We start from the raw sequence: 17672 nt of genomic DNA on the forward strand, positions 1-17672 counted from the left end.
CTGAGCAAGTGGAGAGACGTTCGTTCATCTAGCACCAAGGGAACGGTTTGCAGGAGACACTTATTCTCTGCTTTCTCAGTCTGTTTCCTAGTGCCGGTTTGAAGTTCCTGCAGTTTTCACTGTAAAACCGAGTTGGAGCTAGTACCTCCCCATATATATGTATTGAAAGGGGTTTTCAACTGAAAAGAAACTTTGTGTTCCCAACAAGATATGTGAAGGACGGCTTTCACACACACTTATCTCTCAAAACTGAGCAAGTGGAGAGACGTTCGTTTATCTAGCACCATGGGAACGGGTTGCAGGAGACACTTTTTCTCTGCTTTCTCAGTCTGTTTCCTAGTGCCGGTTTGAAGTTCCTGCAGTTTTCACTGTAAAACCGAGTTGGAGCTTGTACCTCCCCATATATATGTATGGAATGGAGTTTGCAACTGAAAAGAAACTTTGTGTTCCCAACAAGCTAGGTGAAGGACGGCTTTCACACACACTTATCTCTCAGAACTGAGCAAGTGGAGAGACGTTCGTTCATCTAGCACCAAGGCAACGGGTTGCAGGAGACACTTTTTCTCTGCTTTCTCAGTCTGTTTCCTAGTGCCGGTTTGAAGTTCCTGCAGTTTTCACTGTCAAACCGAGTTGGAGCTAGTACCTCCCCATATATATGTATGGAATGGAGTTTGCAACTGAAAAGAAACTTTGTGTTCCCAACAAGCTAGGTGAAGGACGGCTTTCACACACACTTATCTCTCAGAACTGAGCAAGTGGAGAGACGTTCGTTCATCTAGCACCAAGGGAACGGGTTGCAGGAGACACTTTTTCTCTGCTTTCTCAGGCTGTTTCCTAGTGCCGGTTTGAAGTTCCTGCAGTTTTCACTGTAAAACCGAGTTGGAGCTAGTACCTCCCCATATATATGTATGGAATGGAGTTTGCAACTGAAAAGAAACTTTGTGTTCCCAACAAGCTAGGTGAAGGACGGCTTTCACACACACTTATCTCTCAGAACTGAGCAAGTGGAGAGACGTTCGTTCATCTAGCACCAAGGGAACGGGTTGCAGGAGACACTTTTTCTCTGCTTTCTCAGTCTGTTTCCTAGTGCCGGTTTGAAGTTCCTGCAGTTTTCACTGTCAAACCGAGTTGGAGCTAGTACCTCCCCATATATATGTATGGAATGGAGTTTGCAACTGAAAAGAAACTTTGTGTTCCCAACAAGCTAGGTGAAGGATGACTTACACACACACATATCTCTCAGAACTGAGCAAGTGGAGAGACGTTCGTTCATCTAGCACCAAGGCAACGGGTTGCAGGAGACACTTTTTCTCTGCTTTCTCAGTCTGTTTCCTAGTGCCGGTTTGATGTTCCTACAGTTTTCACTGTCAAACCGATTTGGAGCTAGTACCCCCCATATATATGTATGGAATGGAGTTTGCAACTGAAAAGAAACTTTGTGTTCCCAACAAGTTAGGTGAAGGACGGCTTTCACACACACTTATCTCTCAGAACAGAGCAAGTGGAGAGACGTTCGTTCATCTAGCACCAAGGGAACCGGTTGCAGGAGACACTTTTTCTCTGCTTTTTCAGTCTGTTTCTAATGCCGGTTTGAAGTTCCTGCAGTTTTCACTGTAAAACAGAGTTGGAGCTAGAACCTCTCCATATATATGTATCGAATGGGGTTTGCAACTGAAAAGAAACATTGTGTTCCCAACAAGCTAGTTGAAGGACGGCTTTCACACACAAATATTTCTCAGAACTGAGCAAGTGGAGAGACGTTCGTTCATCTAGCACCAAGGGAACGGGTTGCAGGAGACACTTTTCCTCTGCTTTCTCAGTCTGTTTCCTAGTGCCAGTTTGAAGTTCCTGCAGTTTTCACTGTCAAACCGAGTTGGAGCTAGTACCTCCCCATATATATGTATGGAATGGAGTTTGCAACTGAAAAGAAACTTTGTGTTCCCAAAAACCTAGGTGAAGGACGGCTTTCACACACACTTATCTCTAAGAACTGAGCAAGTGGAGAGACGATCGTTCATCTAGCACCAAGGGAACGGGTTGCAGGATACACTTTTTCTCTGCTTTCTCAGTCTTTTTCCTAGTGCCGGTTTGAAGTTCCTGCAGTTTTCACTGTCAAACCGAGTTGGAGCTTGTAGTTCCTCATATAGATAGCATGGAATGGAGTTTGCAACTGAAAAGAAACTTTGTGTTCCCAAGAAGATAGGTGAAGGACGGCTTTCAAACACACTTATCTCTCAGAACTGAGCAAGTGGAGAGACGTTCGTTCAACTAGCACCAAGGGAACGGTTTGCAGGAGACACTTTTTCTCTTCTTTCTCAGTTTGTTTCCTAGTGCCGGTTTGAAGTTCCAGCAGTTTTCAATGTAAAACCGAGTTGGAGCTTGTACCTCCCCATATATATGTATGGAATGGGGTTTGCAACTGAAAAGAAACATTGTGTTCCCAACAAGCTAGTTGAAGGACGGCTTTCACACACAAATATTTCTCAGAACTGAGCAAGTGGAGAGACGTTCGTTCATCTAGCACCAAGGGAACGGGTTGCAGGAGACACATTTTCTCTGCTTTCTCAGTCTGTTTCCTAGTGCCGGTTTGAAGTTCCTGCAGTTTTCAATGTAAAACCGAGTTGGAGCTTATACCTCCCCATATATATGTATGGAATGGAGTTTGCAACTGAAAAGAAACTTTGTGTTCCCAACAAGCTAGGTGAAGGACGGCTTTCACACACACTTATCTGTCAGAACTGAGCAAGTGGAGAGACGTTCGTTCATCTAGCACCAAGGGAACTGGTTGCAAGTGAAATTTTACTCTGGTTTCTCAGTCTGTTTCCTGGTGCCGGTTTGAATTTCCTGCATTTTTCACTGTAAAACTGAGTTGGAATAAGTACCTCCCCATATATATTTATGGATTTTAGTTTGCAACTGATAAGAAACTTTGTGTTCCCAACAAGCTAGGTGAAGGACGGCTTTCACACACAATTATCTCTCAGACCTGAGCATGTGGAGAGACGTTCGTTCATATAGCACCAAGGGAACGGGTTGCAGTAGACACTTTTACCCTGGTGTCTCAGTCTGTTTCCTAGTGCCGGTTTGAATTTCCTGCAGTTTTCACTGTAAATCGGAGTTGGAGCTAGTACCTACCCATATATATGTATGGAGTGGAGTTTGCAACGGAATAGAATCTTTGTGTTCCCAACAAGCTAGGTGAAGGACGGCTTTCACACACAGTTATCTCTCAGAACTGAGCAAGTGGAGAGACGTTCGTTCATCTAGCACAAAGGTAACGGTTTGCAGGAGGCACTTTTTCTCTGCTTTCTCAGTCTGTTTCCTAGTGCCGGTTTGAAGTTCCTGCAGTTTTCACTGTAAAACCGAGTTGGAGCTAGTAGCTCCCCATATATATGTATGGAATGGAGTTTGCAACTGAAAAGAAACTTTGTGTTCCCAACAAGCTAGTTGAAGTACGGCTTTCACACACACTTATATCTCAGAACTGAGCAAGTGGAGAGACGTTCGTTCATCTAGCACCAAGGGAACGGGTTGCAGGAGACAATTTTTCTCTGCTTTCTCAGTCTGTTTCCTAGCGCCGATTTGAAGTTCCTGCAGTTTTCACTGTAAAACCGAGTTGGAGCTAGTAGCTCCCAATATATATGTATGGAATGAAGTTTGCAACTGAAAAGAAACTTTGTGTTCCCAAGAAACTAGGTGAAGGACGGCTTTCACACACACTTATCTCTCAGAACTGAGCAAGTGGAGAGACGTTCGTTCATCTAGCACCAATGGAACCGGTTGCAGGAGACACTTTTTCTCTGCTTTTTCAGTCTGTTTCCTAGTGCCGGTTTGAAGTTCCTGCAGTTTTCACTGTAAAACAGAGTTGGAGCTAGAACCTCCCCATATATATGTATCGAATGGGGTTTGCAACTGAAAAGAAACATTGTGTTCCCAACAAGCTAGTTGAAGGACGGCTTTCACACACAAATATTTCTCAGAACTGAGCAAGTGGAGAGACGTTCGTTCATCTAGCACCAAGGGAACGGGTTGCAGGAGACACTTTCCTCTGCTTTCTCAGACTGTTTCCTAGTGCCAGTTTGAAGTTCCTGCAGTTTTCAATGTCAAACCGAGTTGGAGCTAGTACCTCCCCATATATATGTATGGAATGGAGTTTGCAACTGAAAAGAAACTTTGTGTTCCCAACAAGCTAGGTGAAGGACGGCTTTCACACACACTTATCTCTCAGAACTGAGCAAGTGGAGAGACGATCGTTCATCTAGCACCAAGGGAACGGGTTGCAGGAGACACTTTTTCTCTGCTTTCTCAGTCTTTTTCCTAGTGCCGGTTTGAAGTTCCTGCAGTTTTCACTGTCAAACCGAGTTGGAGCTAGTAGTTCCTCATATAGATGCATGGAATGGAGTTTGCAACTGAAAAGAAACTTTGTGTTCCCAAGAAGATAGGTGAAGGACGGCTTTCAAACACACTTATCTCTCAGAACTGAGCAAGTGGAGAGACGTTCGTTCATCTAGCACCAAGGGAACGGGTTGCAGGAGACACTTATTCTCTGCTTTCTCAGTCTGTTTCCTAGTGCCGGTTTGAAGTTCCTGCAGTTTTCACTGTCAAACCGAGTTGGAGCTAGTACCTCCCCATATATATGTATGGAATGGAGTTTGCAACTGAAAAGAAACTTTGTGTTCCCAACAAGCTAGGTGAAGGACGGCTTTCACACACACTTATCTCTCAGAACTGAGCAAGTGGAGAGACGATCGTTCATCTAGCACCAAGGGAACGGGTTGCAGGAGACACTTTTTCTCTGCTTTCTCAGTCTTTTTCCTAGTGCCGGTTTGAAGTTCCTGCAGTTTTCACTGTCAAACCGAGTTGGAGCTAGTAGTTCCTCATATAGATGCATGGAATGGAGTTTGCAACTGAAAAGAAACTTTGTGTTCCCAAGAAGATAGGTGAAGGACGGCTTTCAAACACACTTATCTCTCAGAACTGAGCAAGTGGAGAGACGTTCGTTCATCTAGCACCAAGGGAACGGGTTGCAGGAGACACTTTTTCTCTGCTTTCTCAGTCTGTTTCCTAGTGCCGGTTTGAAGTTCCTGCAGTTTTCACTGTAAAACCGAGTTGGAGCTAGTACCTCCCCATATATATGTATGGAAAGGAGTTTTCAACTGAAAAGAAACTTTGTGTTCCCAACAAGATATGTGAAGGACGGCTTTCACACACACTTATCTCTCAAAACTGAGCAAGTGGAGAGACGTTCGTTCATCTAGCACCATGGGAACGGGTTGCAGGAGACACTTTTTCTCTGCTTTCTCAGTCTGTTTCCTAGTGCCGGTTTGAATTTCCTGCAGTTTTCACTGTAAAACCGAGTTGGAGCTTGTACCTCCCCATATATATGTATGGAATGGAGTTTGCAACTGAAAAGAATCTTTGTGTTCCCAACAAGCTAGGTGTAAGGACGGCTTTCACACACACTTATCTCTCAGAACTGAGCAAGTGGAGAGACGTTCGTTCTTCTAGCACCAAGGAAACGGGTTGCAGGAGACAATTTTTCTGTGCTTTCTCAGTCTGTTTCCTAGTGCCGGTTTGAAGTTCCTGCAGTTTTCACTGTCAAACCGAGTTGGAGCTAGTACCTCCCCATATATATGTATGGAATGGAGTTTGCAAATGAAAAGTAACTTTGTTTTCCCAACAAGCTAGGTGAAGGACGGCTTTCACACACATTTATCTCTCAGAACTGAGCAAGTGGAGAGACGTTCGTTCATCTAGCACCAAGGGAACGGGTTGCAGGAGACACTTTTTCTCTGCTTTCTCAGTCTGTTTCCTAGTGCCGGTTTGAAGTTCCTGCAGTTTTCACTGTAAAACCGAGTTGGAGCTAGTACCTCCCCATATATATGTATGGAAAGGAGTTTTCAACTGAAAAGAAACTTTGTGTTCCCAACAAGATATGTGAAGGACTTCTTTCACACACACTTATCTCTCAAAACTGAGCAAGTGGAGAGACGTTCGTTCATCTAGCACCATGGGAACGGGTTGCAGGAGACACTTTTTCTGTGCTTTCTCAGTCTGTTTCCTAGTGCCGGTTTGAAGTTCCTGCAGTTTTCACTGTAAAACCGAGTTGGAGCTTGTACCTCCCCATATATATGTATGGAATGGAGTTTGCAACTGAAAAGAATCTTTGTGTTCCCAACAAGCTAGGTGTAAAGACGGCTTTCACACACACTTATCTCTCAGAACTGAGCAAGTGGAGAGACGTTCGTTCATCTAGCACCAAGGAAACGGGTTGCAGGAGACAATTTTTCTGTGCTTTCTCAGTCTGTTTCCTAGTGCCGGTTTGAAGTTCCTGCAGTTTTCACTGTCAAACCGAGTTGGAGCTAGTACCTCCCCATATATATGTATGGAATGGAGTTTGCAACTGAAAAGAAACTTTGTGTTCCCAACAAGCTAGGTGAAGGACGGCTTTCACACACAATTATCTCTCAGAACTGAGCAAGTGGAGAGACGATCGTTCATCTAGCACCAAGGGAACGGGTTGCAGGAGACACTTTTTCTCTGCTTTCTCAGTCTGTTTCCTAGTGCCGGTTTGAAGTTCCTGCAGTTTTCACTGTCAAACCGAGTTGGAGCTAGTACCTCCCCATATATATGTATGGAATGGAGTTTGCAACTGAAAAGAAACTTTGTGTTCCCAACAAGCTAGGTGAAGGACGGCTTTCACACACACTTATCTCTCAGAACTGAGCAAGTGGAGAGACGTTCGTTCATCTAGCACCAAGGGAACGGGTTGCAGGAGACACTTTTTCTCTGCTTTCTCAGTCTGTTTCCTAGTGCCGGTTTGAAGTTCCTGCAGTTTTCACTGTAAAACCGAGTTGGAGCTAGTACCTCCCCATATATATGTATGGAATGGAGTTTGCAACTGAAAAGAAACTTTGTGTTCCCAACAAGCTAGGTGAAGGACGGCTTTCACACACACTTATCTCTCAGAACTGAGCAAGTGGAGAGACGTTCGTTCATCTAGCACCAAGGGAACGGGTTGCAGGAGACACTTTTTCTCTGCTTTCTCAGTCTGTTTCCTAGTGCCGGTTTGAAGTTCCTGCAGTTTTCACTGTAAAACCGAGTTGGAGCTAGTACCTCCCCATATATATGTATGGAAAGGAGTTTTCAACTGAAAAGAAACTTTGTGTTCCCAACAAGATATGTGAAGGACGGCTTTCACACACACTTATCTCTCAAAACTGAGCAAGTGGAGAGACGTTCGTTCATCTAGCACCATGGGAACGGGTTGCAGGAGACACTTTTTCTCTGCTTTCTCAGTCTGTTTCCTAGTGCCGGTTTGAATTTCCTGCAGTTTTCACTGTAAAACCGAGTTGGAGCTTGTACCTCCCCATATATATGTATGGAATGGAGTTTGCAACTGAAAAGATTCTTTGTGTTCCCAACAAGCTAGGTGTAAGGACGGCTTTCACACACACTTATCTCTCAGAACTGAGCAAGTGGAGAGACGTTCGTTCATCTAGCACCAAGGAAACGGGTTGCAGGAGACAATTTTTCTGTGCTTTCTCAGTCTGTTTCCTAGTGCCGGTTTGAAGTTCCTGCAGTTTTCACTGTCAAACCGAGTTGGAGCTAGTACCTCCCCATATATATGTATGGAATGGAGTTTGCAACTGAAAAGAAACTTTGTGTTCCCAACAAGCTAGGTGAAGGATGACTTTCACACACACATATCTCTCAGAACTGAGCAAGTGGAGAGACGTTCGTTCATCTAGCACCAAGGCAACGGGTTGCAGGAGACACTTTTTCTCTGCTTTCTCAGTCTGTTTCCTAGTGCCGGTTTGATGTTCCTACAGTTTTCACTGTCAAACCGATTTGGAGCTAGTACCCCCCATATATATGTATGGAATGGAGTTTGCAACTGAAAAGAAACTTTGTGTTCCCAACAAGTTAGGTGAAGGACGGCTTTCACACACACTTATCTCTCAGAACAGAGCAAGTGGAGAGACGTTCGTTCATCTAGCACCAAGGGAACCGGTTGCAGGAGACACTTTTTCTCTGCTTTTTCAGTCTGTTTCTAATGCCGGTTTGAACTTCCTGCAGTTTTCACTGTAAAACAGAGTTGGAGCTAGAACCTCTCCATATATATGTATCGAATGGGGTTTGCAACTGAAAAGAAACATTGTGTTCCCAACAAGCTAGTTGAAGGACGGCTTTCACACACAAATATTTCTCAGAACTGAGCAAGTGGAGAGACGTTCGTTCATCTAGCACCAAGGGAACGGGTTGCAGGAGACACTTTTCCTCTGCTTTCTCAGTCTGTTTCCTAGTGCCAGTTTGAAGTTCCTGCAGTTTTCACTGTCAAACCGAGTTGGAGCTAGTACCTCCCCATATATATGTATGGAATGGAGTTTGCAACTGAAAAGAAACTTTGTGTTCCCAAAAAGCTAGGTGAAGGACGGCTTTCACACACACTTATCTCTCAGAACTGAGCAAGTGGAGAGACGATCGTTCATCTAGCACCAAGGGAACGGGTTGCAGGATACACTTTTTCTCTGCTTTCTCAGTCTTTTTCCTAGTGCCGGTTTGAAGTTCCTGCAGTTTTCACTGTCAAACCGAGTTGGAGCTAGTAGTTCCTCATATAGATAGCATGGAATGGAGTTTGCAACTGAAAAGAAACTTTGTGTTCCCAAGAAGATAGGTGAAGGACGGCTTTCAAACACACTTATCTCTCAGAACTGAGCAAGTGGAGAGACGTTCGTTCAACTAGCACCAAGGGAACGGTTTGCAGGAGACACTTTTTCTCTTCTTTCTCAGTTTGTTTCCTAGTGCCGGTTTGAAGTTCCAGCAGTTTTCAATGTAAAACCGAGTTGGAGCTTGTACCTCCCCATATATATGTATGGAATGGAGTTTGCAACTGAAAAGAAACATTGTGTTCCCAACAAGCTAGTTGAAGGACGGCTTTCACACACAAATATTTCTCAGAACTGAGCAAGTGGAGAGACGTTCGTTCATCTAGCACCAAGTGAACGGGTTGCAGGAGACACATTTTCTCTGCTTTCTCAGTCTGTTTCCTAGTGCCGGTTTGAAGTTCCTGCAGTTTTCAATGTAAAACCGAGTTGGAGCTTGTACCTCCCCATATATATGTATGGAATGGAGTTTGCAACTGAAAAGAAACTTTGTGTTCCCAACAAGCTAGGTGAAGGACGGCTTTCACACACACTTATCTGTCAGAACTGAGCAAGTGGAGAGACGTTCGTTCATCTAGCACCAAGGGAACTGGTTGCAAGTGAAATTTTACTCTGGTTTCTCAGTCTGTTTCCTGGTGCCGGTTTGAATTTCCTGCATTTTTCACTGTAAAACTGAGTTGGAATAAGTACCTCCCCATATATATTTATGGATTGTAGTTTGCAACTGATAAGAAACTTTGTGTTCCCAACAAGCTAGGTGAAGGACGGCTTTCACACACAATTATCTCTCAGACCTGAGCATGTGGAGAGACGTTCGTTCATCTAGCACCAAGGGAACGGGTTGCAGAAGACACTTTTACCCTGGTGTTTCAGTCTGTTTCCTAGTGCCGGTTTGAATTTCCTGCAGTTTTCACTGTAAATCGGAGTTGGAGCTAGTACCTACCCATATATATTATGGAGTAGAGTTTGCAACGGAATAGAATCTTTGTGTTCCCAACAAGCTAGGTGAAGGACGGCTTTCACACACAGTTATCTCTCAGAACTGAGCAAGTGGAGAGACGTTCGTTCATCTAGCACAAATGTAACGGTTTGCAGGAGGCACTTTTTCTCTGCTTTCTCAGTCTGTTTCCTAGCGCCGATTTGAAGTTCCTGCAGTTTTCACTGTAAAACCGAGTTGGAGCTAGTAGCTCCCAATATATATGTATGGAATGAAGTTTGCAACTGAAAAGAAACTTTGTGTTCCCAAGAAACTAGGTGAAGGACGGCTTTCACACACACTTATCTCTCAGAACTGAGCAAGTGGAGAGACGTTCGTTCATCTAGCACCAATGGAACCGGTTGCAGGAGACACTTTTTCTCTGCTTTTTCAGTCTGTTTCCTAGTGCCGGTTTGAAGTTCCTGCAGTTTTCACTGTAAAACAGAGTTGGAGCTAGAACCTCCCCATATATATGTATCGAATGGGGTTTGCAACTGAAAAGAAACATTGTGTTCCCAACAAGCTAGTTGAAGGACGGCTTTCACACACAAATATTTCTCAGAACTGAGCAAGTGGAGAGACGTTCGTTCATCTAGCACCAAGGGAACGGGTTGCAGGAGACACTTTCCTCTGCTTTCTCAGACTGTTTCCTAGTGCCAGTTTGAAGTTCCTGCAGTTTTCAATGTCAAACCGAGTTGGAGCTAGTACCTCCCCATATATATGTATGGAATGGAGTTTGCAACTGAAAAGAAACTTTGTGTTCCCAACAAGCTAGGTGAAGGACGGCTTTCACACACACTTATCTCTCAGAACTGAGCAAGTGGAGAGACGATCGTTCATCTAGCACCAAGGGAACGGGTTGCAGGAGACACTTTTTCTCTGCTTTCTCAGTCTTTTTCCTAGTGCCGGTTTGAAGTTCCTGCAGTTTTCACTGTCAAACCGAGTTGGAGCTAGTAGTTCCTCATATAGATGCATGGAATGGAGTTTGCAACTGAAAAGAAACTTTGTGTTCCCAAGAAGATAGGTGAAGGACGGCTTTCAAACACACTTATCTCTCAGAACTGAGCAAGTGGAGAGACGTTCGTTCATCTAGCACCAAGGGAACGGGTTGCAGGAGACACTTATTCTCTGCTTTCTCAGTCTGTTTCCTAGTGCCGGTTTGAAGTTCCTGCAGTTTTCACTGTCAAACCGAGTTGGAGCTAGTACCTCCCCATATATATGTATGGAATGGAGTTTGCAACTGAAAAGAAACTTTGTGTTCCCAACAAGCTAGGTGAAGGACGGCTTTCACACACACTTATCTCTCAGAACTGAGCAAGTGGAGAGACGATCGTTCATCTAGCACCAAGGGAACGGGTTGCAGGAGACACTTTTTCTCTGCTTTCTCAGTCTTTTTCCTAGTGCCGGTTTGAAGTTCCTGCAGTTTTCACTGTCAAACCGAGTTGGAGCTAGTAGTTCCTCATATAGATGCATGGAATGGAGTTTGCAACTGAAAAGAAACTTTGTGTTCCCAAGAAGATAGGTGAAGGACGGCTTTCAAACACACTTATCTCTCAGAACTGAGCAAGTGGAGAGACGTTCGTTCATCTAGCACCAAGGGAACGGGTTGCAGGAGACACTTTTTCTCTGCTTTCTCAGTCTGTTTCCTAGTGCCGGTTTGAAGTTCCTGCAGTTTTCACTGTAAAACCGAGTTGGAGCTAGTACCTCCCCATATATATGTATGGAAAGGAGTTTTCAACTGAAAAGAAACTTTGTGTTCCCAACAAGATATGTGAAGGACGGCTTTCACACACACTTATCTCTCAAAACTGAGCAAGTGGAGAGACGTTCGTTCATCTAGCACCATGGGAACGGGTTGCAGGAGACACTTTTTCTCTGCTTTCTCAGTCTGTTTCCTAGTGCCGGTTTGAATTTCCTGCAGTTTTCACTGTAAAACCGAGTTGGAGCTTGTACCTCCCCATATATATGTATGGAATGGAGTTTGCAACTGAAAAGAATCTTTGTGTTCCCAACAAGCTAGGTGTAAGGACGGCTTTCACACACACTTATCTCTCAGAACTGAGCAAGTGGAGAGACGTTCGTTCTTCTAGCACCAAGGAAACGGGTTGCAGGAGACAATTTTTCTGTGCTTTCTCAGTCTGTTTCCTAGTGCCGGTTTGAAGTTCCTGCAGTTTTCACTGTCAAACCGAGTTGGAGCTAGTACCTCCCCATATATATGTATGGAATGGAGTTTGCAAATGAAAAGTAACTTTGTTTTCCCAACAAGCTAGGTGAAGGACGGCTTTCACACACATTTATCTCTCAGAACTGAGCAAGTGGAGAGACGTTCGTTCATCTAGCACCAAGGGAACGGGTTGCAGGAGACACTTTTTCTCTGCTTTCTCAGTCTGTTTCCTAGTGCCGGTTTGAAGTTCCTGCAGTTTTCACTGTAAAACCGAGTTGGAGCTAGTACCTCCCCATATATATGTATGGAAAGGAGTTTTCAACTGAAAAGAAACTTTGTGTTCCCAACAAGATATGTGAAGGACGGCTTTCACACACACTTATCTCTCAAAACTGAGCAAGTGGAGAGACGTTCGTTCATCTAGCACCATGGGAACGGGTTGCAGGAGACACTTTTTCTGTGCTTTCTCAGTCTGTTTCCTAGTGCCGGTTTGAAGTTCCTGCAGTTTTCACTGTAAAACCGAGTTGGAGCTTGTACCTCCCCATATATATGTATGGAATGGAGTTTGCAACTGAAAAGAATCTTTGTGTTCCCAACAAGCTAGGTGTAAAGACGGCTTTCACACACACTTATCTCTCAGAACTGAGCAAGTGGAGAGACGTTCGTTCATCTAGCACCAAGGAAACGGGTTGCAGGAGACAATTTTTCTGTGCTTTCTCAGTCTGTTTCCTAGTGCCGGTTTGAAGTTCCTGCAGTTTTCACTGTCAAACCGAGTTGGAGCTAGTACCTCCCCATATATATGTATGGAATGGAGTTTGCAACTGAAAAGAAACTTTGTGTTCCCAACAAGCTAGGTGAAGGACGGCTTTCACACACAATTATCTCTCAGAACTGAGCAAGTGGAGAGACGATCGTTCATCTAGCACCAAGGGAACGGGTTGCAGGAGACACTTTTTCTCTGCTTTCTCAGTCTGTTTCCTAGTGCCGGTTTGAAGTTCCTGCAGTTTTCACTGTCAAACCGAGTTGGAGCTAGTACCTCCCCATATATATGTATGGAATGGAGTTTGCAACTGAAAAGAAACTTTGTGTTCCCAACAAGCTAGGTGAAGGACGGCTTTCACACACACTTATCTCTCAGAACTGAGCAAGTGGAGAGACGTTCGTTCATCTAGCACCAAGGGAACGGGTTGCAGGAGACACTTTTTCTCTGCTTTCTCAGTCTGTTTCCTAGTGCCGGTTTGAAGTTCCTGCAGTTTTCACTGTAAAACCGAGTTGGAGCTAGTACCTCCCCATATATATGTATGGAATGGAGTTTGCAACTGAAAAGAAACTTTGTGTTCCCAACAAGCTAGGTGAAGGACGGCTTTCACACACACTTATCTCTCAGAACTGAGCAAGTGGAGAGACGTTCGTTCATCTAGCACCAAGGGAACGGGTTGCAGGAGACACTTTTTCTCTGCTTTCTCAGTCTGTTTCCTAGTGCCGGTTTGAAGTTCCTGCAGTTTTCACTGTAAAACCGAGTTGGAGCTAGTACCTCCCCATATATATGTATGGAAAGGAGTTTTCAACTGAAAAGAAACTTTGTGTTCCCAACAAGATATGTGAAGGACGGCTTTCACACACACTTATCTCTCAAAACTGAGCAAGTGGAGAGACGTTCGTTCATCTAGCACCATGGGAACGGGTTGCAGGAGACACTTTTTCTCTGCTTTCTCAGTCTGTTTCCTAGTGCCGGTTTGAATTTCCTGCAGTTTTCACTGTAAAACCGAGTTGGAGCTTGTACCTCCCCATATATATGTATGGAATGGAGTTTGCAACTGAAAAGATTCTTTGTGTTCCCAACAAGCTAGGTGTAAGGACGGCTTTCACACACACTTATCTCTCAGAACTGAGCAAGTGGAGAGACGTTCGTTCATCTAGCACCAAGGAAACGGGTTGCAGGAGACAATTTTTCTGTGCTTTCTCAGTCTGTTTCCTAGTGCCGGTTTGAAGTTCCTGCAGTTTTCACTGTCAAACCGAGTTGGAGCTAGTACCTCCCCATATATATGTATGGAATGGAGTTTGCAACTGAAAAGAAACTTTGTGTTCCCAACAAGCTAGGTGAAGGATGACTTTCACACACACATATCTCTCAGAACTGAGCAAGTGGAGAGACGTTCGTTCATCTAGCACCAAGGCAACGGGTTGCAGGAGACACTTTTTCTCTGCTTTCTCAGTCTGTTTCCTAGTGCCGGTTTGATGTTCCTACAGTTTTCACTGTCAAACCGATTTGGAGCTAGTACCCCCCATATATATGTATGGAATGGAGTTTGCAACTGAAAAGAAACTTTGTGTTCCCAACAAGTTAGGTGAAGGACGGCTTTCACACACACTTATCTCTCAGAACAGAGCAAGTGGAGAGACGTTCGTTCATCTAGCACCAAGGGAACCGGTTGCAGGAGACACTTTTTCTCTGCTTTTTCAGTCTGTTTCTAATGCCGGTTTGAACTTCCTGCAGTTTTCACTGTAAAACAGAGTTGGAGCTAGAACCTCTCCATATATATGTATCGAATGGGGTTTGCAACTGAAAAGAAACATTGTGTTCCCAACAAGCTAGTTGAAGGACGGCTTTCACACACAAATATTTCTCAGAACTGAGCAAGTGGAGAGACGTTCGTTCATCTAGCACCAAGGGAACGGGTTGCAGGAGACACTTTTCCTCTGCTTTCTCAGTCTGTTTCCTAGTGCCAGTTTGAAGTTCCTGCAGTTTTCACTGTCAAACCGAGTTGGAGCTAGTACCTCCCCATATATATGTATGGAATGGAGTTTGCAACTGAAAAGAAACTTTGTGTTCCCAAAAAGCTAGGTGAAGGACGGCTTTCACACACACTTATCTCTCAGAACTGAGCAAGTGGAGAGACGATCGTTCATCTAGCACCAAGGGAACGGGTTGCAGGATACACTTTTTCTCTGCTTTCTCAGTCTTTTTCCTAGTGCCGGTTTGAAGTTCCTGCAGTTTTCACTGTCAAACCGAGTTGGAGCTAGTAGTTCCTCATATAGATAGCATGGAATGGAGTTTGCAACTGAAAAGAAACTTTGTGTTCCCAAGAAGATAGGTGAAGGACGGCTTTCAAACACACTTATCTCTCAGAACTGAGCAAGTGGAGAGACGTTCGTTCAACTAGCACCAAGGGAACGGTTTGCAGGAGACACTTTTTCTCTTCTTTCTCAGTTTGTTTCCTAGTGCCGGTTTGAAGTTCCAGCAGTTTTCAATGTAAAACCGAGTTGGAGCTTGTACCTCCCCATATATATGTATGGAATGGAGTTTGCAACTGAAAAGAAACATTGTGTTCCCAACAAGCTAGTTGAAGGACGGCTTTCACACACAAATATTTCTCAGAACTGAGCAAGTGGAGAGACGTTCGTTCATCTAGCACCAAGTGAACGGGTTGCAGGAGACACATTTTCTCTGCTTTCTCAGTCTGTTTCCTAGTGCCGGTTTGAAGTTCCTGCAGTTTTCAATGTAAAACCGAGTTGGAGCTTGTACCTCCCCATATATATGTATGGAATGGAGTTTGCAACTGAAAAGAAACTTTGTGTTCCCAACAAGCTAGGTGAAGGACGGCTTTCACACACACTTATCTGTCAGAACTGAGCAAGTGGAGAGACGTTCGTTCATCTAGCACCAAGGGAACTGGTTGCAAGTGAAATTTTACTCTGGTTTCTCAGTCTGTTTCCTGGTGCCGGTTTGAATTTCCTGCATTTTTCACTGTAAAACTGAGTTGGAATAAGTACCTCCCCATATATATTTATGGATTGTAGTTTGCAACTGATAAGAAACTTTGTGTTCCCAACAAGCTAGGTGAAGGACGGCTTTCACACACAATTATCTCTCAGACCTGAGCATGTGGAGAGACGTTCGTTCATCTAGCACCAAGGGAACGGGTTGCAGAAGACACTTTTACCCTGGTGTTTCAGTCTGTTTCCTAGTGCCGGTTTGAATTTCCTGCAGTTTTCACTGTAAATCGGAGTTGGAGCTAGTACCTACCCATATATATTATGGAGTAGAGTTTGCAACGGAATAGAATCTTTGTGTTCCCAACAAGCTAGGTGAAGGACGGCTTTCACACACAGTTATCTCTCAGAACTGAGCAAGTGGAGAGACGTTCGTTCATCTAGCACAAATGTAACGGTTTGCAGGAGGCACTTTTTCTCTGCTTTCTCAGTCTGTTTCCTAGTGCCGGTTTGAAGTTCCTGCAGTTTTCACTGTAAAACCGAGTTGGAGCTAGTAGCTCCCCATATATATGTATGGAATGGAGTTTGCAACTGAAAAGAAACTTTGTGTTCCCAACAAGCTAGTTGAAGTACGGCTTTCACACACACTTATCTCTCAGAACTGAGCAAGTGGAGAGACGTTCGTTCATCTAGCACCAAGGGAACGGGTTGCAGGAGACAATTTTTCTCTGCTTTCTCAGTCTGTTTCCTAGCGCCGATTTGAAGTTCCTGCAGTTTTCACTGTAAAACCGAGTTGGAGCTAGTAGCTCCCAATATATATGTATGGAATGAAGTTTGCAACTGAAAAGAAACTTTGTGTTCCCAAGAAACTAGGTGAAGGACGGCTTTCACACACACTTATCTCTCAGAACTGAGCAAGTGGAGAGAAGTTCGTTCATCTAGCACCAATGGAACCGGTTGAAGGAGACACTTTTTCTCTGCTTTTTCAGTCTGTTTCCTAGTGCCGGTTTGAAGTTCCTGCAGTTTTCACTGTAAAACAGAGTTGGAGCTAGAACCTCCCCATATATATGTATCGAATGGGGTTTGCAACTGAAAAGAAACATTGTGTTCCCAACAAGCTAGTTGAAGGACGGCTTTCACACACAAATATTTCTCAGAACTGAGCAAGAGGAGAGACGTTCGTTCATCTAGCACCAAGGGAACGGGTTGAAGGAGACACTTTTCCTCTGCTTTCTCAGACTGTTTCCTAGTGCCAGTTTGAAGTTCCTGCAGTTTTCACTGTCAAACCGAGTTGGAGCTAGAACCTCCCCATATATATGTATGGAATGGAGTTTGCAACTGAAAAGAATCTTTGTGTTCCCAAAAAGCTAGGTGAAGGACGGCTTTCACACACACTTATCTCTCAGAACTGAGCAAGTGGAGAGACGATCGTTCATCTAGCACCAAGGGAACAGGTTGCAGGATACACTTTTTCTCTGCTTTCTCAGTCTTTTTCCTAGTGCCGGTTTGAAGTTCCTGCAGTTTTCACTGTCAAACCGAGTTGGAGCTAGTAGTTCCTCATATAGATAGCATGGAATGGAGTTTGCAACTGAAAAGAAACTTTGTGTTCCCAAGAAGATAGGTGAAGGACGGCTTTCAAACACACTTATCTCTCAGAACTGAGCAAGTGGAGAGACGTTCGTTCAACTAGCACCTAGGGAACGGTTTGCAGGAGACACTTTTTCTCTGCTTTCTCAGTCTGTTTCCTAGTGCCGGTTTGAAGTTTCTGCAGTTTTCAATGTAAAACCGAGTTGGAGCTTGTACCTCCCCATATATATGTATGGAATGGAGTTTGCAACTGAAAAGAAACTTTGTGTTCCCAACAAGCTAGGTGAAGGACGGCTTTCACACACACTTATGTCTCAGAACTGAGCAAGTGGAGAGACGATCGTTCATCTAGCTCCAAGGGAACGGGTTGCAGGAGAAACTTTTTCTCTGCTTTCTCAGTCTTTTTCCTAGTGCCGGTTTGAAGTTCCTGCAGTTTTCACTGTCAAACCGAGTTGGAGCTAGTAGTTCCTCATATAGATGCATGGAATGGAGTTTGCAACTGAAAAGAAACTTTGTGTTCCCAAGAAGATAGGTGAAGGACGGCTTTCACACACACTTATATCTC

Source organism: Camelus dromedarius, unplaced genomic scaffold (assembly GCF_036321535.1).
Source record: "Camelus dromedarius isolate mCamDro1 unplaced genomic scaffold, mCamDro1.pat HAP1_SCAFFOLD_117, whole genome shotgun sequence".
NCBI classification, from domain to species: Eukaryota; Metazoa; Chordata; class Mammalia; order Artiodactyla; family Camelidae; genus Camelus; species Camelus dromedarius.